General features: G+C 36.3%; 1 protein-coding gene across 1 annotated transcript in view; it reads right to left on the bottom strand.

Annotated features, from left to right (window-relative positions):
• Window positions 1-22041, bottom strand: part of alk (ALK receptor tyrosine kinase) — a 404771-nt gene that overhangs the window by 147204 nt on the left and 235526 nt on the right. The gene's annotated exons all lie outside the window — the stretch shown is intronic.

Here is a 22041-nt window from a genome sequence, read left to right as displayed (position 1 = left end):
CCAACACTGCCACTGTGGCATAGGCTACAACAGGCCTCATGTGTGAAACTTGTGTTGTGGTTTTCTGGGGAGGTGGAGTAACTATTATGTGTCCCTTTTGTTTTGAGATTTTTTATTGTTTTGATGTTGTTGTTTTACATGTTTGTTATTTAATCACCTCTATCTTTATTTTTTTTTATAGTGCAATCAATAAATTAATTGTACATTTTGAAAAAACTTTTCCATTCTATATATTTTTTTTTTTTCATAAATCAGGGTTTATACTAAGTAAACAAGGACTGACATTTTTAAAATAAGGGTTAGGGTTACGCGCGCGCACTGATGTTTTACAGAGTCTCACTCCAGCCAAAGTCCCAAAGTTGGCAACCCTGGCTGAGTGCTTTCCAAAACATGTAGATGGGAAAAATGTGAACTGGGTAATTGCAAGAGAAACACTTGTTCCTACTTCACTATGTATCGTCATTGTCATCAATGCTATTAATTTTTTTTTTTTTTTTTTTCAGCCAGCGCCTGTTAAATTATCCTGTGCACGTTTTCTATTTCTCTTTCGCACTCAGACATGTTTGTGATTTTTAACCAAAAACCAAAGCGCAAAATGCGGAACAAATTAACTCAATGCTTGTGAACAGAACTCTTTTCGTCCGGCTTGCGCTGTCAGTGCTGCCGGATCCAGAAGAGGGAAACTGACATGAAGGAAACAACACTTTATCTTATTCTTATCCATTTTAAATGTTTAAAAGTGGAGAGAGTGCTTCATACACAAGTGGCTGGCTCAGTGTAATGGCATATGACAGGCTTCGGCAGCTGCCTGATTCTTATCTTTAGCTGAAGACACTGTAAGCAAATTAGTTTTAATGCAATCTACATTATTTGCCCCTCTTCTCTCTCTCTCTCTCTCTCTCTCTCTCTCTCTCTCTCTCTCTCTCTCTCTCTCTCTCTCTCTCTCTCATAGTCAGATAGCAAATCATAATAACCTCATAGGGGTTTCCTTTCATCTGCGCTACAGAGTTGCAAAGGCCTTTGAATAAGAAACGTTGCGTCTTTGACATATATTAAACCTTATCATCTAATCTCTCCCACCCTTTAATCATTTATTTATTTATTTTTTAGAACTTCATGTATTTATAATACAGCTAGAGTGATTAAGCCTCTGCAGATGATCCAGGACGTGGAAGGACATTTGGTTTTCAATTAACCAAAGAGGGGCTATGCAACAACACTCTTGGTTCCACTTTCTGCTGTCTACCTGTAACTGCCCCAATCAAATTCAAGGTTCTGAATTTGGCGTTCAGGACGGCCACTGGAACAGCACCCTGCTACTTCAACACACCATCATTTTCTTTCTAAAAGACCGCAAATGGTAAAGGTGGACAATGCATTATCACCAACCATTGTTCTTAATACTGGCGCCCCCCAGGGGTGTGTACTTGGCCCATTTCTTTATATTCTATACACAAATGACTGTCAGAGTCCATGTACCACTACTCATTACTTTAAATATGCAGATGATACAGCCATTCTTGCTCTGCTTAATAAGGACAATTAATCTTTTTTGGACTATCAACGTTCTATAGCTCATTTTAGTACGTGGTGTGAGGATAACTTTTTGCACCTCAATATTTCAAACTAAGGAACTGGTCTTTAGCTCCACAAAAACACAGATCCATGCTTCTAGCATTACCATTGATGGAGAGATAGTTGAAAGGGTGGAGTATTTCAAATACCTCAGCATTACTTTGGATCAAAATCTCAACTTCAACCAGCACACTCGAGGGGTTTACAAGTGCTGTCAACAAAGACTGACAGCTATTCGTAAGCTTAGACACTTGTCTGTTCAGCCTCGTCTTCTTCTTTTCTATCACAGTACTATTGAGCCAGTCCTTATTTATGGTGCCAGTTGTTTTTGTTTTTCATTTGCTATCAGTTACCAACAAGAACAAATTCTTAAAGATAACTTATTTAGCAAGTAAAATTTGTGGCATCCCTACCCCTAATTTATCAGATAGAGTTTCTACATTCATGTTACGAAAGGCACAACAAATCTAAAACAATCCAGACCACCCAGTCTATAAATATTTATCCCCTAGCCGTCTGGGCGTAGGTATAGGTTACCGATGGGTAGAAAGGTCAGGTATAGCAAGAGTTTTGTTCCTGTAGATATACAAGCTCTAAATACATAGGAAATTGGCCATTGATGCGTCACTTATGCTCTCTTTGTTGTTGTTGTTTTTTGTGTGATGTCAGTGATTATTTTTGATTGTATTATGATATGTTGATAATTTAACATGTTATGTGTGTTTGTGTTATGTACGGATCTACGGTTTAAACAAAATCGAGGACAAATAAAACAAATCTATCTATCTACATTCCTATAGGTCCCTCCCATCATCTGTGGTCAGTGGAGAAGCGACACCTGGTGGTTCCATTACAAGGTACAAAGTTTCCTTCCAGAAGCTTCACTCTCTCTGTTCCCCAGTGGTGGAAAGAGCTTGTTACATTCACCTGTTCTGTTGAGAGCTTCAAGAAAAACTAAAGATCTTTTCTGAACCACAATGATAAACAAATGCTTTGTCATCGTAATTTAGATGAAGATGTAAATACACTGTGCCTTGAGCGATTTGGAGCGGGCGCAGACACAATATTGTCTTGCATGTGCACTTTATCCGACATGTATTTTTGAATGTCCAGACCTTCTGCCGTCAGTCTGAAGTTATGGCTACGTGAGACTACCTTAGACTATACATTTTAATGTACATAAAATTACACCAAATTTACTAGCATAGTTGGTGATGTCACTTTTTTTGAAAAACACTAAAGGCACATTTTTACTAATTAAAACTAAACACATAATACACATGTGCATGATGCCACTATTTTCATAAATTTGCATTTTTTTTTTTTTGTTTACAAAGAGACAATAACGATATTGTTTTAAAAAAAAAAAAAAAAAAAAACGTTTAAAACTTAAATGAACGGCCAAAATGCATAAAATGTTTCCAGTTTTTAGCTGAAAATGAAGTTGTTTATAAGTCCTCTAAGTGTAAATAGTTGTTAGTTTACCTGATACATGGTTTAATATTTCCAGATTAACATAAATCCTGTAATGAAATCCAAAGTAATTAGATGTGGTGCACTACCACTACCACAGTTTACCACTACCACATTCTGGCACACTTTACTAGGACTGCTTTTCTACACCACCACAATCCAGGGACCTGATTCAACTCTATATAATGACAGAAATGTGCTCATCCTCTACACCGCATATTTGTAGGTCTTTATATCACAGGTTATAATGCTTCTCCATCATTCAGCAATTTCATGAATTACTGCTGTAGTGATCGCTAAAAAAATATACACAAACATCTTAAAAGAGCATCTTAAAATAAACCTAGAAAGAAAAATGTATGCACTGAAAATGACAATTTACTATGGTGCAGCACTACTGTATGTCATCATAAGCTCATGGTTCAAATGGATTGGGGTGGTAAGTGAATAAGACGCGTGTTTCTGTGCTGGAATACAGTGCAAAACTGTGTTTTAGTTCATTCTTGCCAGGTTGTATTATTTTATAATTTTTGTTTGTGTTTTGTTTTGTTGTTCAATTAACAAATAATGAAATCCGGTGTCTGACAGAGCGAATCTGATGTCTCGTATGAAGTTGTTAGCTGATCAGATTCATTTCTAAATTTGGCAGATGTTCCTGTGTGTAACTGGATCAGATTTCTGTCATGGATCACTCACTTGAGCTTTCAGCCTGAAGCACAATTTCCTATCAAAGTCAGAAACAAAGTCCCACTAATCTCAATAATGATAAAGGCTTGGCTGTTTATCTGTCAAGATCTTGAAACGAATACATCAGTCAAAAGCTTTAATCAGGTATTATTTGCCAAAAGGAGAAGCGTTGTGTGATATTTGTTAGAATTAGATTTGAATTACAATCCTTTGTCAAATGATGGTTTATCCACACTGTCACATTTAATATTTTATAATCCACACTGCAGTCAAGGTTACATAATGGAGAGAAAGTGAAGAAGGCTTAGAGCCTGTTTTTTTTGTCTCAATTATGTGACAATTCATATTCAGTCCCTCAGGTTATGACGGTGTCTTTTACATTATATTGTAGCACTGCCGGTTACCTAATGCATGCAAACTACAGCCGCATTGGGACTCAGTTTGTTTTAAATATTGAAAAGTAAACCTGAAGTAAAATTTGAAGTAAACTATTTTATAATGTTACAAACATTGTTGGGGAAAGTTATATATAAATATATATATATATGTGGTGAATACAAGTTTTAAATACTTTTTAGGACCACTGTATCTACTACACAGAACAATGGAGTGGAGAAAATAGTGAGATTAAGTCTTTTTCCCAAATCCTCAATGCCATGTGGACATTATGCATGGGACACAAATATGCACAAATCATGCTATATTGAAAAATACATATGCATAAATGAGTAATTACCTCGACTATGGGGCCTTCATAATTTGAAGCACTGAGTTACTATCTCTTTTCAGACAATACAGTATGTACCACTGAGGAAAGGCAGGGAAATAGAATAAGCTTCATTGATGGCTTTATTTATTAAAACTCCCAGAGAGGACAGAATTGTATTGCTACACTTTTGGTAGCTATTGAATTCATGACTAAGCCAAACCGACTATGTAGGCCAGCCATTGTACTTCAAAAAACACGGAATGGAATCCAAGCTCCAATGGGACCAGGGTGTGCAAATATGTTCGTATTGGTATGTATTTTGCGTTTTGCAAAAATTTTGTCACAGGAATGTTTTTCCACACACACACACACACACACACACACACACACACACACACACACACATATATATATATATATATGGGAAAATATTCCTGTGGCAACATTTTTGCAAAAGGCAAAATACTAACCAATACGTACATATCACTGTAGTTTCTAAAATAAATGAACACTAGAGGCAATAAAACAGCTAACACTTTTAATCGTTTTATGATTACAGGGGTAGATTATGGATTAATAAAGACATGTTTTACACAATGATGTTATGACCTCAAAACACTTTTTATCATAGTGCATGATTTGTAAACAAATATATTTTAGAGTTTGCATCACCTTAACCAGCTCCATATGTTCAGTTTTACAGACTTATTAAGCATGCTCAGTAGCTCAGCTGGTACAGCTCCATTGGCAATATACAATTAATATGGTCAGTGAAAACATTGGAAATCTTTTTCTTTGTACTTTTTTCAGGTAAATAAAGATTCAATATAATTAACAAAGGCATTAAGATTCCTAATTTTATTGCATTTTACAAAACAACCCAACTTTTCTGGAAATAGGGTTGTATACACACACACACACACACACACACAGGTTAAATAATCCTTCAAATAGTTTTAGCGCACCAGTCCCAGCACCAGAACAGTGGATTGAGCGTTCAAACAAGATCCAGAAAATGTAAGGTGCGAGTCTTCCAGAACACTTCACTTTAGCTCTAGCTTCCAAATACTTCACCGAAGGTGTTTGGCTCATCCTGCCACTGCGACAACAGAAGCTCTGTGTCTATTTTCTTTCTTGATATTTGCCAGTTTCAGTGGGCAAGCTCAGTGGGGAAGATGCTTCACATGTTTGAAAAAAAATAAATTAGAGGAGATAAGACAAAAATAAAGACAAAAAAAAAAGATTTTTTATTTTTGTAAAGCGCTTATGTTCTGCAGAGCACTCAATAAGGGCAGCACCACGCAGGCTATTGTAATCCATCTGAGGTTAGAACCGAAGCGCTTTCAAAGATGCACGTTCTCCTTCCCATCATGCTGATGCATAAATAAAAGACTTTGTTGTATGTTTACACAGAACTAACATAAGATAAGGCTCCAGAAGGACTCATCAGCAAACTTACGGCTAGCTTTGAGGTCTGTTCAGAGGTCTCTTGACAAGATGAGGTTAGAAACGTGGAAGGAAAACAGAAAGAAATGAAAGAAACAAAACATAAATAAGTATTGTCTTTGGATGTATTATTTATTGAATATAGCTTCTTTGCCTGTATGTGCTTTAAAATGAATATCAAAGCCACGGAACTATGGAAGATGACAGGTGATACTCTATCGTGTGAGAAGAGGCCTTTTCCTTTTATTGAAAGACCTCACTACAAAGGTGCAATATTAGGCTTTCATCCTGAGAAAGCATCAATTGAGAATTCAGAAACTTTCAAGTGATGGACAAATGTTGAAAAGAGGAAATTACTTTGAATCAAACTCACATAAATGTTAAAAGATCTCATCCATTTCAAAAGCAAAAATCTGAGTAATTGCCTAATTTGAAGTTATGTTTACAAAATAATTCTGTGTTTTATACTTATACCAACAATGGCAAGTAGACATAAAATATTTCTAATGAATATAGAGACATTTTCAATTGAATCAAGCATTTTAAAATGTTTAATGGCAAACATTATTTTTATGTATGGAAATTAAATATATATATGCACGTTGTGTCCGAGCCTGGCCTGGCCCGACACATTAACTGTAATTATGAGCCCGAGCCCTATTTAAACCCGACCATTTTTTAATACATGGGCCGTTATAAATGACGTTCTCAACTACAATTCCGAGTTGTTTGAACTACAGAAATCTGTTTAGAATTTTCTTAATGAATAATGCAACAAGGACGAAGCATGTAAACTGTGTTGTTTGTTTATTCAGAATGGAATGGATTGCAAATGGATCCGAATGAAGAAACGTAAAAAAAAAAAACACTCGACTGGTTTAATGCATTCGACAAAGCCAACACATTACTAAGTCACTGCCCACGACTTGTTTAAAATGGTGCCATACCTCTGACTTTCCTCCAAACTTGCTCAAAGTTAATTCTCCTGTTTTTCTTTTTTTCTTTACATCTTCAAGCTCCATGTTGCACGTCAGCTACACAATACAGCACAGCAGGCCCGGAGTGATGCGTGCGAGTGGAGGAGACGCTTGACACGTGACGTGTTGCATTTTCTAACTTTAGACCAAATATATATATATTTGGGACCAGGTACTGGAGAGAAAAAAAAGGGGTCACACCAGGGGTCAGCAAACTAACCGCAAGTAATCGTAAGGAAAGAATAACTGTATATTTTTACTAGTCAGTTTAGAAATGTTGAAGTAGCTCACACCCGTCTACACACTTCCAGTAAAACTTCTTCATAGTCAAGCAGCTTGTTTTATTGAGTTATGAGCTAAACAAGAAGCCAAACAGAAGCGTGGACAAACCATTGGCGTAATCCACTGTGCGGTGCAATTCACTTTTAGCGGGTCTACTGAACATGGTCCACTTTCTGACAATTCCAGTGAGTTTGAATGGGCAACAGTCCACAGTTAGTTCTATTTTATTTGTTGCTTTTACCTTTCAGAATAACTTTTTTTTTAATTGCTATATCAATTAGGGTTTCAAACTGGCATATACTGTCTCTCTTTTCTGGGAAATCAATTTCTCTGGGAATAAAAATGAAAGTATTTTACATCACTTCCACACTGTTGTTGCCATTACTGTGGTTGTGTGGTTCTCTCTGTTACCCTTTACTTCTAATGTGCGCTGCTTTTTGTTATGTATCATATATCATGCGGCACAGAGTTGTATTGTGTTATATGATACATTGTTTCACCACTCCATTTGTATTTGCATCCTGACAAAATCTAACCCAGACCACAATATTGCACAGTACAACAGATGTTTCTGCTCCATTAACTGTTATTAACACCTGTTTAAACGCTCAGCATGCTTAAAGCAATCATTTGTATGTGTGTGTTTGATGTGCATGTGGTTGGTTATAATGTTGCCACAGATTTTTAAAATAAACCAGTCCTGGCGCTTCGGAGGTAAAAGAATCAACATGTGCCGCAGTGTTTAGCAAAACACACACGCCACAAACCAATCACTGTTTTCTCTCTGGTGTTTGGTCTTACTCTTCTCTCACTGCTTGATCTAATTGCCAAGATGAAATGCATCAATTTCCTGTAGGAATTGAAAAAGCAGCTTTAAATCTTTTCATGCATTCTCCAATCCCGCCTCCCCTGAAAGCTTCTGAAGTCTCTGTGTTTGTGAAATATTAAGGATACATTTCAATGTAACACAAAAGTTCAAGGCTTTGTGGAGAATAGTTTCTTTGAGGTTTTATTGATAACTTTATCCAAAAAAAAAAAAAAAAACTTCCTAGCATTATTCTTCATCACAGGTTAAACTCTGAGGAAGGAGGCTTGTTTAATTCAGCTGTGCTCATGATTTTGACAAATGCTATCGGCTAAAATAGTTTCCTAAGAGACACAAAGAGTCTTTCTTAAAGGAGCACTCACTTTTATTGAACCCAGTGTTATTTTAGTATAACTTAATATACTATATTGTGATTTTGTATTTGTATTTATTTTTACGCTTTAAGTTTAAAGTTTATATCCTTTACATCTGGATATACATCATGATGTGTGCTTTAGTGCATGGAGTGCAATCTCAGGCTTGTTACAGTTTAACAGAACGTATTGAGAGTAATATTGGATATGAGAATAAACAACTATATGACAATGAAGGAAATATTATTCAGGTTGGTATATGAAACAACAGTAAAGTAGTATACATGTGGGCACAGTCAGAATTTACTGTATAAAAAAGGTTATAACTGCAGTGTATTAGTATTTTTTTTTTTTTTTTTTTTTTGCCCTTGCATCTGTATTCATTCACCTTTTTAGCAACAACCCTTTTTTTCAAAAAGGCAACTTAAAAATTAGATTTAAAGCACTTAATTATCAAGTAGTGCCCAGCCATTTGAGACTGATTCATATCCCATATCATATTGACAATTCTGTAAAGAACAAGTCCTGACAGTGCTGTTCCAAATGGGTTTGCACACTGTTGAAACTGGTCCTTAGCGTGCTATCAAAATGGCTGTGAGAGTCAAAACTACATTGCTCCATCCAGTGGGTCATCAGTGCTGTACAGTGGGACATGCCAACGCATTCTCATCCTAAGGCGTCATATACTGACGCTTGTGACATTTTGTCTACATCCAACGCACATGGCACCCTTTAGCGTCAATATGAGACGCACAGAGCTTTGTTCGGTTATGGGTAGGTTTAGGTCTGGGGTAGGGTTAGGGTTAGACCGCTAGGAGGCGCCTTCTGGCCCATATCTATCTGCGTCTCATATTGACGCTAAAGGGTGCCATGTGCGTTGGATATAGACGAAATGTCAAAAGCGTCAGTATATGACACCTTGGGATGAGATCGGGCTGGACATGCTGTATGCTTCAGTTGGGTAGTTTGACAGTTTGTTCTTGGCTCACAGGTGGCCATGTAGATATGCAATTGTACATATGTTAAATTAGATCAAATCGTAAATTGATGTAGCAGGTCTTTACTTATTTTTTTCTAAGTAGCTTTTCAAGTAGGGGACAAACTCAACAGACTCATTGGGAAAATGTGCTGTAACCACCCAAAGTTTGGTTACTGTTTCCTTGTAGTACCACTACCATGCAGTAGGGGCTCTATGTGTCATGCTCTCTTGTATATAACCATGTGGGAGAAGAAGTCAGGTTATGGTGTGGAAAGGGAAGCATGGTTCTTCTCTCTTAGTTCACCCAATCTATTTAGAGTCCAGTTTGAGAAACTTTGGAATGACTCTATGGATCACAGGACAATGAAAAACTAATGTTATCAGTTCTTTACTATTACTATTGCTATTGCTACTCATCCATGACAGTATTGCTTTTGTGTGAATCTTTGGGGTTTATATTATTGTATATTGAGTGTTTGCTGGGTGGTGTCTATGTAAATATACTCGTATGGGTCGTCTGATATAAACTGAAAGCATTTCTATTGGTGTGTTGAGGTTTATCTTTGAACTGTTTACACTCTTTATATTCTTAAAACCAGTTTGGCCTTTGAGTCCCTCCCTCAAAATTATCTTGTAGCATGTCTCACTAGGAGTGGATAGGGAGACGGTTACAGTGCTTCTACCTACACATTTACCTAAACATTCACTTCAGTTTACTTCATAGTTTCCAGCTGAAATGAAGAGGCATTAAAATGGCAATTACTTGCATTCCTTTTCACTCAAATTATGATTCCAGGGACAGAATATTGAGTTGTAACACTTTATTTTGATGGTCCCCTTTAGAAATTCTGTTGACTATAAGTAAAGTTGCACCTACATGTCAACTAACTCTCAGACTATTAGCTGAGGATAAGTAGACTGTGTGCTCAATATCTTAAATATAACACTTTATTGTAATGCTCCTCAACAGACATTACTGACTAAAAGTAACTTTGCAAGTACGTCAACAACTTATTCTACTAACCGTAAGGCCTTTTCTACTAACCCTAAAGGTTCCATACCAAGAATTATAAGAGCATCCACACCATGCAGACGATATTTTTCTGTTTATTCTGAGCGCGCACTGCAGTTTTGTCAGCTTTAAATGTTCAAGCTGTTTAAAGCAGGATAGATTCTGATTGGCTGTCATTGTTTTTGTTAAAAAATAAATTAAATAAAAATAAAAAAAAACAGCTGGAGGAAAAAAAAAAATTCTGAAAGTGATTCCAACAATATCGTTTCTCTGTGCCATGTTCGTGATTTTTGTGGTGTGTTCTTTTATATATATATATTTTTTTTTAGAACTATAACTTTATTGTTATCGTTAGAGTTATTGTCCTTGGTGTGATCAGGCCTTATCCCTTCCCCTAACAGTCTACAACTACTCAACTAAAACTCAGAAAAAATTTTTTTTGGAAAAGCTAAGAATATAAAAAGTATGAACCGAGCATTTTCACTAGGGTTTACTGTATGGATCTATCCTGCATTAATAAATCCCAACAAGCACTGAGTGATTATAAAAACTAGATATCCTCTCTGTGCTTTAATGCATAAAACAATCTCAAGCTTCCTCTGAGAATTTAAGGAGAAACGAAGCAGTAATATTATATGAATATTATAATTCTGTCTGAGAAGAAATATGAGAAGAAAGGAACATAATTATGGCATGCTTAAAATTTTCATTGCCCAATCCTAACATTGCCTGCTGTACTTGCTACAATCAGATAGTTCTGAATAGTGCAATTCTCCATCAACAAGTTTTGTTCTATCTCCATTCACCATGTATACAAAAATCACACCTTTTTGTCACTGATTGGCTATTGTAAAAAAACAAACATCTGCGATAAAAACACAATCTTTTTTACTGTATTTTTGTCCCTTTCTACATTACTTTCAGCCTCAGAGGAAGCAGTCGCTGCCAAGTGACTCAGAGAGGGAGTGTGCGGCAAGGACAGAATGGGGACAAGAGCAGCAAATAACAAACTACAAACACCTGCACCGGCACAATGCGCCTCTCTCTCCCGAGCGCATGAAATGTTTCGACATGCACCTGACGGCACATGCTTCTGTGAAGTGCCCGTTCTCCAAACCCAACATCTTGCGCGTCCCTCTGTTGACGCACCTTTTAGTGGCCGCTATACATCAGTAAAAGTGCTACGCTAGCCGTGGCAGTGTGGATGCTGAGGGGAGGTGGATTTGCATATGAAACGGCAGGATGCAGATGATCGCTCCTGGGAGCCCAGACCGCGCTGCCAAAGGGAGCAAAGGAGGGGTTGTTGGGGGAGGGCTGCCGAACCACACGCCAGGCGAGTTGGGTATTTACACTTCAAACAGCATCGTCTCAAAGAGGAGAGAGTGCAAGGAAAAAAAAATAGAGAGAGAGAGACACGGGTTGAAAGAGAGTTAGCGAAAGCCTTTATTTTGGATGGTATTCAGCCAGTTAGTCCTAACAAAACACCCACTATTTGCAAAACTTTCTCTTTGTTTTACTTGACAGGGACAATGACTCTATTTTGCTCCCGTCTGCTGTCTCAGAGCGTGTGGTAGTTTGTCATCACTTGTTGGACTAAATGCCTCCATTACGGTTGTCAGTGGAGCTCTTTGAAACGGTGGAGGAGATACAGCAGTGAAACGCATCTTGACATTGTTTTTGATGGCTGTGCTTGCCACGCGCGCATCCAGGAAATCATTTTTGCAATTGTAATTTCAAGGATCTATTTCGACTTAAACCCACTATCTATCTATCTAAACCCACAAGCTGTGATGTAATTTGTCAGGTTGATTAAATTACATTTATGACTTGTATGAAACAAAAAAAATTATAGCATGCTGTAAAAAGATATATTCATATATAAAATATATATCAAGACAATGGTAATTTGTAACTATTTTATATTTAATATTAAACTGTGATAATTAAGATAATGTAGTCACGGCATGGGTGAAATCTATGTAGCCCCTAAAGGGACATGATGGTGGGAAAAATCTTAATACGTCAATGCTTTTGCATTCTCTCACAAAACGTTCTTACGTTCCCCAAAGAAACGTTGACCTAAAGAAACGCTTTGAGCTCTTTACAAGCGGAGAGAATGCAAAAGCATTGACAAATATTTGTTCTTCCCTCTCATATTTTGTTACTTCACCATGTCCCTTTAGGGGCTCCATAGAAATCATTAAAGAGTCGATGGGAAAAGATCATTATTATTCGTAAAATAATAAAAAATAAAAAATGATTATATGGAAAATACACTTTGTAAAATTTCTGATTTCCTATTTCGAGCTACAGAGTGTTAAACACTTTGGGATCACTTGGGGAGACTATATCTACAAAATTCTTCTTTTTTAAAAAGGTAAATAAAACATGTTGAAATATGTACTGGTGAGTTTTGTCCCTTTCATCTTCAAAGTGATCCTCCCACTAAACACTCCAGTATGCTGAAATTGGCGAGATAAAGCGTTCATACACACACGAGTAGAGTCCTCAATAAACAAAGGTCCATTGCTGTCGAATTTTGATGTAAAATATTTAAGTACTATTGCTCTCCTCCTTTGTAAGTCGCTTTGGATGAAAGCATCTGCTAAATAATTAAATGTAAATGTAAGTCCATGTTTAATATTATGTGCAGACCTTAAACTAGTGCTCTGTTATCAACAATCAACATGGCGGATGAGGGGCCAAATTGAGTGGCCAGATTTATTTTCAGAAATCATTCAAAGATGCATAATTTGTGCTTAATTTTTTTTCTAAATACATGACTACAGTTGCCACTGGAGCTCTTTGAAACTATGGAGTAGAAATGCAGTGGCAGTGCAGCATGTCTTGTCATTGTCTTTGATGGCTCTGCTTGCATAAGGGATGGAGTTCTTCTAGAATCAATATTGATCTGAGACCTATGTCCTATTTAATCATTACAAAATTAACCCTACTACAAACACTAGCCATGCTGGCCAACGCCACACGTCCAGTTCTATGCATGAATGGATTTCGGTGTGCTTAGAATTGACAGGTAGTATTTGCCTCTCGTTTAGTTCCTAAGCTCTGCTGATGAATGTGAAGCTCCTGGCTTTCTTCCCAGACTGTGAAAGTCAGGGTCGTTTCCAGCCCATCGGCGCTATGCATCAGCAGTGAGGGGTCAGCTCCGACAGATGCTAAATGGAGAGCTGAGGAACAGAGTCACAAGGCCAGGAACAAACAAAATCCCATGAAATACGCCAGAGCCACGCAAAGCTGTTAGCGCTTTACCAAATATGTAATTAATCTGCATGTGTCCTTTGATTGTACGTGAGGTGTAGTTTCATATATTGGCTTTTCACTGCTCCCACGGTGAATGATTGCAGGAAAAATATGTTTTTATTGAACATTTGATGGAGCAACTACCTGTATTTTGTGAGAAAATAAATCATGAAAGTAATTTGTTTTTGTTGACAATTCTTACAAATATTTGAGGTGGCCAGGGTGACATTTTGGGTAAAAAGCGCCCAGTATTGATACAAATACTTGGTAGCACTTTATAATAACTGCATGCTATTAATCATTAGTTAAGCATTACTAAACAGTTATTTCATCATTTATAAAGCATTAATAGACATAAATAAGCAGTTTATAAATACAGCTATAAATGCTTTATTCTTGATTTATAAGCATATCTATGTGTTTAATAATTGTATTTTCATACTTTATTAATGATCAATTTATCATTTCTAAATGAAGTATAGCATTATTTACAAATCAGTTACATTATTTACCATTATTTACAAACTAGGTGTTGTCAATGATTAATAAGATCACTTAAGTGTAAGTAAATGTAGTAGATTAGTTATAAAGCATTTAGTAGTGGTCAGTTAACTATTTTGTGAGCTCATCTAAAGTGAGGACTAGTTATGCCTTGTGAAGCATTTACAAAGGAGATTTAAAGGCTCATTTATATTCTAAACAGAAAAAGGAAACAAACACAACACAGTGATACAGAACATAGAGATATTTAACTGAGCCTTTAAATCTCCTTTGTAAATGATTTACGAGGCATAACTAGTCCTCACTTTAGATGAGCTCACAAAATAGTTAACTGACCACTACTAAACGCTTTTATAACTACCTGAATTAACCCTGAATTACAGTAGAAATACATGTTAATAAAGCATTTATTAACACACCAAGTAACTATTACTATATGTCTGAATAATAATATGTATTTAAACAGTTTATTAATCATTTACTTACACTTTCTAAGTGATCTTATGAACCACTGACAACTCCTAAAATAACCGTTTTGTAAATAATGCAATACTTCATTTAGAAATGATAAATTGATCATTAATAAAGTATGAAAATACAATCATTAAACACATTATAGATATGCTTAAAAATCAAGAACAAAGCATTTATAACTGTATTTATAAACTGCTTATTAATGTCTATTAATGCTTTATAAATGACGAATTAACTGTTTACTAATGCTTAACTAAAGTAAAATGTTTTGCATAAGTTAATACTTGTAATTTGTTTTAGTTAATTATTGTTCAAAACAAGCACTTAAGCAAAGTTTTTACTATTTTCTGTTTAGTTTGATAGAATATATTTTTTTGTTCAATAAATATACTGTCATTAAATGTAATTTAATGTCATAATGTAATTCCCTCATAATGCCATGATGTGGGATTTGCATAGGATCGGGACCTTGCACCACACCTCTGCCACCTGTCCCATAACCAGCCAGGTTAACAAACAAACAAACAAATAATTGAATAAATACACGACTCTGTGTGATTCATGTGTATGAAACGAAGCAGAGCTGCACATGTTTCATTGAAATGACAGCAAGTTCCTAAGTGGATGACAAGCATTTATCGATTTCCATGTTTGCCACTAAATTATTTATGCCTCTTGTACTCTCCAGTTAATGGAAACCGTCTGACGCCTCTAGTCCTTGGAGACAAGCACAGCGGTGACAGCGGCGGGGTCTCCAAGCCAGGGACATTTTGACCCCCTCTGTGTGGCAGTTGTAGAAGAGATGGAGGCTATTGGCTGTGGTGTGTGGAAACACAATAGAGGAATGAGTCACCATTCTCCGGCCTGCTTTGTGGTGGCTGCTACTCAAGTAATAAGAAGTGACTTGGGAGGTAATGCATTGTGGCAGCAGTGAAGAGTTCAGCTCCCAGTGGCACTGGTGCTGTTTGTAGGCTTTGACTCCTTGGCCAACCCCCATAGTACCAGCAAAATCTTCCTCCAAACTCAGTCCAACAAACTTTTAAGATTGCGGGAAGAAAGAAATGGGTTTGAAAGTAAAAGCCTCAAGGAAAATTGTATTACTCAGAAATAACACACTTGTGATCCAGTGATTTCTCCACAGAAGGGCTCATTGTAGCTGTGTAGTACTTAGTAAACATTTTGTTTCCTGGTGGACTGATAACAACCTGTGCAACCCTGACTTCCAGATGTTGCATAGCAGTTAGATATTATAAATGAAGCTTAGGATTTTGGCATGTATTTGTTTCTAAATTAAACAGTTGTTGGCATACAGTAAGAGTAGTGGAAACCAGGAATGGTGGTAACTACATTTATCCAAATTGAAGTTGTCGTAGATATTGGTCTCCCAACAGACTCTCGTGGCAATATACAGTAATCCTAAATATTTTACATTTTGGTGAATTGGTGGGTAATTTGTTTAAATTGGAACATTGTAATTTTTGTTCCTTTTCGTTCAATGAGCTTAAGCCCCTCTGAAGTTAGGACTTGGGTGGAACATAATGCTTATATGTTTTATTAAAATTCTGAATTGATTATCACCTATGAAAGCACGCAAAGAGCGGTCCCTTTATAATCACTCAAAAGCTGTAACTCATCTTAGTTGAAGTTGACTTGAAATATTTAGTACCTGGTGTGTTGTGGGAATGGACCAGCCTAGTGACAAAGAGATTCAAGCCTGAAGTTGATCTGTTTTATGGGAATTCTAAAGGAAATGAGACTGTACCAACTTGGATGTATTAGAGGGGACATAAGAAAATGTGATATCTTGATCAATGTGATTTTTGTTTAATAGAATTATTTTTGCTAAAATAACTCTAAATTTAGTCAAATGTATTGTGTTCATTCCAGGGTTTGTGTTGTTGCTGTTGTGAGAAACTGTATGGTTTTGTTTGTTCCATGGTGCTGGCCACCTCCTATAAATTCAGAGAATGTTTTGTCTAGTGAGAGTCTTGTTACTTATTGTACCCTGGAAAAGTGGTGCTGATTTTGCTCCTCAAGTACGATTATGTCCTTTTTGAATACTTGCTATTTTCTGTGATGTAACCTGAATGGAATAGGATTTTTAGATCTTTGTTAACTGTTACAATTTTTGCCGTTTTCCTCTCTAAAGAGGCTTAATCACTTTTCTTTCTTGTGTGAGCAAGATTCAATAAAGACTGCCACAATTGAAGACCACTTTGCTCCCTGTTTGTGGCGATGGACTCATTTTTTTGTTGTTGTTGTGATTTGCTAAGGCTCATGGCAGATCCCTCACAAACACATTGCAAATAGAAACATTTGATGCTCTCAAGAGCTTAAACACAGACATGCACGGAATTGTTTGCCAAATCGCTAATATGCTATGATTATGGAGAAAACTGATCAGATCAGCAGTTAAAAGCAGCTTTTACCTCTCATGAAACTGTTGGCTGACAGCAAAACCACATTTAACTATTCTTAATTGTCTAATTATTTTAGTATTATTGTAGAATGATGTAATTTGAGAGTAGACATTGAGATCTGACATATTTCAACAAGGTCCACTCACTTTAACATTTCTGGTTCAGTCAATAAGCGCGTAGTGTTTCTTTACAAAGTGACATCGCCAACTACTGGCCTGGCAGCAGAATACTTTCTGTCGTTTTTTGCAGATCCGTGTGAACGGGGATTGTTTTGACAATGTTTTCGTCTGTACGCAAAACTTTTCAAAAACGCAAAGGAAAAACTGTTCCGTTTTTGGCACATCATTGTTGTATAAACATACTCCAAAATGGATCTACTATCAGCTAAGTCAGTGTTTCCCAACCTTGTTCCTGGAGGCATCCTTATCTGGTCTCCCTTATCTGGAGTGCCTCAGAAACAAGGTTGGGAAACATTGATCTTGATGAGTGGTTAATCTGAGGAGTGTTACAATCCAACCATCTCCATTAGAGAATTATAAAATGAATGTGGATAGGTTTTACTTGAAAGAATTTTAGCAACAATTTTTTAGTTCATATTGATATCTATGACTTTTGATTGCAGACTTTGGTACTTTTTTTGTGTATGGAAGAAATGATCATTAGTAGTAGTTGAAAATGGGTATGGTTGTAGTCTGTGCTCCTTAATCTTTTAATGAAGTTTAAACACTATGAAACAAATCTCTAATCGAACTCTCTTACAGCATTTTATTGGCTGACCAGTATATCAGCCCTAGTTAATTGATTAAAACAAGTGTTAATCCTTAGCAAATACAATAGTCCAAAGCCCAACAGATATGCCCAGCAATAGAAAAGAGACCAATTAGCAAAACAGATTGCAATCCATGATTAGATATTGTGCTCTTGAACACTTAGACAACGTTAGAAAAAGTGCAGGCAGCTCAACCCACAAAACTACGTGACTAAACACTCTTGTGGAATTTCAGTTACAGGAACAAAACATCACACACAGGCTGGGACTTCAAAGAATCTTAGTGGAGGAGACATAAACTCTGGTTTGGCCACAGGGAAATGTAATCGATACAATTTTAGTTTTTCAGGAATGAGTGATATGAGGCAATACTACATCATTATTAATAATTTGTTGATATTATTTTACATAATAGGTCTACTACAGCATGCACATGGCATGATCTCCAAGCCAATCTGATTTTAAAATATCTAAATGTTTTAAATAATACATTTTCAACTGCTTATGCATAATGCAAGCCTAGCTCAACTCTTGTGCAGTTGTAGAATTATGTGATTTCTGGGCTAAAGCAAGTTTATAAAATGGATAGCTATGTTTCTGAATTTTTAGAGCAAGATATTTGAATTTTAGAGCAATATGTTATGTGTAAAAAGAAATGGTGAAAAAATGGTAAATAAATAAGTATTGAACTACTACAGAAAATAGCCACACAATGCAACATTCAACATAAATATTAGATAACGTCCTCCAACTCAATCTTTTGTTGTTGGATACAATTACCTCATGGATCATAACAATTGTGCAGTGCACATAGTCAAACGGGTGTTTAGGAAAGTGCTGTGGTTGTGTTTGTTCCTACTTGTATTTAGCTTTTTGGCAGAAAAACTATTAGACTTATAGCAACTGCTGAAGGGTATGGAAGCTTGTTTCCGCCTCTGAAAAAAAAAAAAAAATACAAATAGGTAATTGTAACTTTTTCATCTCATAATTCAGACTCTTTTTTTCTTGCAATTGCGAGTTTACATGTCGCAATTATGACTTTTTTTCTCCGAATTGCTTGATATGAACTAGCAATTGCGAGTTATAAAGTCCACAATAGTTTTTAAAAATCGCAATTGTGTTATAAAGAAATTGTGAGATATAAACTCGCAATTCTGACTTCATAACTTGCAACTGAGTTTATATCGTGCAATTCTGAGACATTTCTGAGAATTGTGACATGTAGACACAACTGTGACGAAAAAAGTCAGAATTGTGAGATAAAAAGTAGCAATTTTCATTTAAATAGTTTTCTGCCGTGGCAGAAACAAGCTTTCATAGAAGGGTTTTGACTTTCGACTGAAAAATGTGTGCTTTATTTTTCCGCAGTTGTGATCTTTGACAGATCCTCTTTCTATGTTTCAGTAACTCCTCAAACTACTGGGGCATTCGCCTGCTAGCTACGGGAATGGCTAATGAACGTAAAGCTAATCTTGCGACACAACATTCATTTTTCTTCGTAGCGGCGAACAGCAGCTTGTCTTAGGCGCTGAGGTGTGCTGCCTTTTCTAGAGCACGTAATCCCTCAGGCGAAAAGAGCCTTTGGGGTATTTGAATGTTTTCATTTCCATATATATTTAATTTTGTCATCTGACACACTTTTCCTTTCTCAGTTTCGTGACTCACCAATAAGCATTCCACAAAGAAATACCATACATAAGTTAGCTACACACAGAAGTCACTCTGTGGTATTCTGGCCTTACCAGAACTCCTCAACCTAGTTTTTTCACATTGGTTTTATATAGTTCAAGACATAAACGAGGGGACTCAGACCATCAAAAGACAGACCTAATTCCTCTGTTCTGTTATGTTGTATGGGGAGAATATTTTCGATATGACAAAATATAGTTTTACCAAAGCATTTTGTTTTGCAAAAAAATATTTTGAATGTTTTTAAACTGAGCACAGGCAGCCCAGACTGAATGAAGAGCCGCTCTGGTGTTTAATAGCAGCTGGAAGGAGAGCAAGATTTTTTGAAGTTGAAATGCTGTTCAAAACATGTTGACCAGTGATAAGCTTATGTTCAGAAATATTGAAAAATATCAAACAATGTATTTGAACGGTCTTCAATTAGGGTCTTTTCCAACCCAAACTCATGGAAAAATGTAACTATTTCACGAGGTCGAGATTTTATATTTATAAAAAGTATGCATGGAGGCCCACCACTAAACATAACCGTCACTGGGGGTGAGCAGATTGTACAAAAACACACAAGTGAGATTGTTTGAATTTATATGAATTATAGTCACCAATTTAGCAAAATGTAAAATGTTTCCGAATTGCCAAGAGATTATGTTTCTCTGCAAACACCGACACGCTATAAAACAGTTTCATTTTTGTTGATTGCATTTCAGTTCAATATCAGGTTGGGAATGTTTTTTTGTTTTTTTTCTTCTTCTTCAAATATTTACATAGTTTTGAATAACCGTACAGCCTGCTAAGGCTGTGTAGCGAAGCCATTATCTGTGTATATATTTGTATGCAATGACAAAATTGTCTGTTTCTGTATCTGTATTTCAGTAGGTTTTGTGGGTGGGGTTTAAACTACAAGTGTGAAATCTTTCATATAAGTCAGACACAATCTGTCCCCTCAACCCATATATCTTGCTCAGAAGTTTAAACACTAATAGACTTTACAAAAGTGGAAACTACAGTGTCACAGTAAGTATAACATTATACATTTTTGAGATTTATGAGACAGACAGAGGTGGACAAAGTACACAACTTCCTTACTTACTGGTCAAATATTACTCTGTTACAAGTAAAAGTTGTAAATACCTATTTTTTACTCAAGTAAAAGTACAGAAGTACTTGTTTTTAAAAGTACATAAGTATCAAAAGTAAAAAGTAAATGTCAATACATTGTTTTATTATTGATGCATTGTTGTGTGTAATACTCACAGTACTTTATGCCTCTGAATATATTCCCTGTAGTGGGATTGAATGTGAGATTGAATAAGTGCACTCAATAACGTCCACAATGGTTTCGGACACCCAAATGGCTGATCCCTCAAATAGTGCCCTATTTAACGTTTTTTGGCTTTTAGTATGAATATGTTAGCCTTACTGTTATCTATAAGCTAGTGTGCTCCAAAACAATGACACAATTCACATTTAGAAGAGCAAACCCAACGTTGAAAATGAAAATCAGATTGATGTCAGAATCCAACGCCAGATTGACATTAATCTCCAACGTTGGACAGACATTGTATTGTGGTTGAAAATGAAAATTGGGCTGACATCAGAAACCAACATCAGTCGGGTTCTAACGTCAACCCGACTTTCATTTCCAGCCAAAATCAAAAGTCTGTCAGCTAAAAGCCGGTTTCTGACGTCAACCTGACTTTCATTTTTGAAAAGTTGCAACCAAAATGCAACCCCTGACTGACGTTACTACTTTCTACCCAAGGACTTTGACAGAATTGTAGTGGAGTAAAAAGTATGATATTTGTCTTTCAAATGTAGTGAAGTTAAAGTAAAAAGTTTCCAGAAAAAATAATACTCAAGTAAAGTACAGATACTCGAAAAGTGTACTTAAGTACAGTACTCAAGTAAATGTACTTTGTTACTGTCCACCTCTGGAGACAGACACAATAAAAAGCCATCCTGGTCATTTTTGGCTCTGGGAATTTACATCATCCACAGGACAAGAGTTGACCTCAGGCGAGGGCAAAATTGCATACAAATATGTGGGTTGGTTGGCTGATCAAAAATAATGACCTCAAGAGGAACTCTATAATGAGTCGGAGCACTTTTCTCTATCTAAACATGCCACGCATGGCTGAACGCATTCATATTCCGCCCAGTCCTGTAATACACAGAGTTACTCTGCAGAGGCAAATCCCACAAACAGGAAGTTGCTGTGGACTAGAAGAGAATCTCAAGGACACAAAGTCAAATCTAAAGGCTGTTAGTCTCAGCGGAAGCACTGGAGGTGTTGCAAACAAATATTATGTTTTGCCAGTTTTATATAGAAGATCAAGAAAGAATGATTTTGATGATAATGGTCACCTCATTTGATGAATACAAAGTTTTAAAAAAGATGAAAAATGAAATGAAATGAAAAACTAGATGTACAGTGCATTGATTTTATCAGTTTGTATGTTCCCTGGGATCTAATGTATATCACTTTGGATAAAATTGTCTACCAAATGAATAAATGTATGCAATGTGAGATTGCTTTCCTATACCAGAGCTTGTGAAAGAATAGTGTCATGAAATCAACACAGACCCTATTTACTTAATACACTTATATGAT

Source organism: Abramis brama (assembly GCF_963993115.1).
Source record: "Abramis brama genome assembly, chromosome: 21".
Taxonomy (NCBI): Eukaryota; Metazoa; Chordata; class Actinopteri; order Cypriniformes; family Leuciscidae; genus Abramis; species Abramis brama.
The sequence above is the reverse complement of the archived record's forward strand: the minus strand, read 5'-3'. Positions and strand labels throughout refer to the sequence as shown.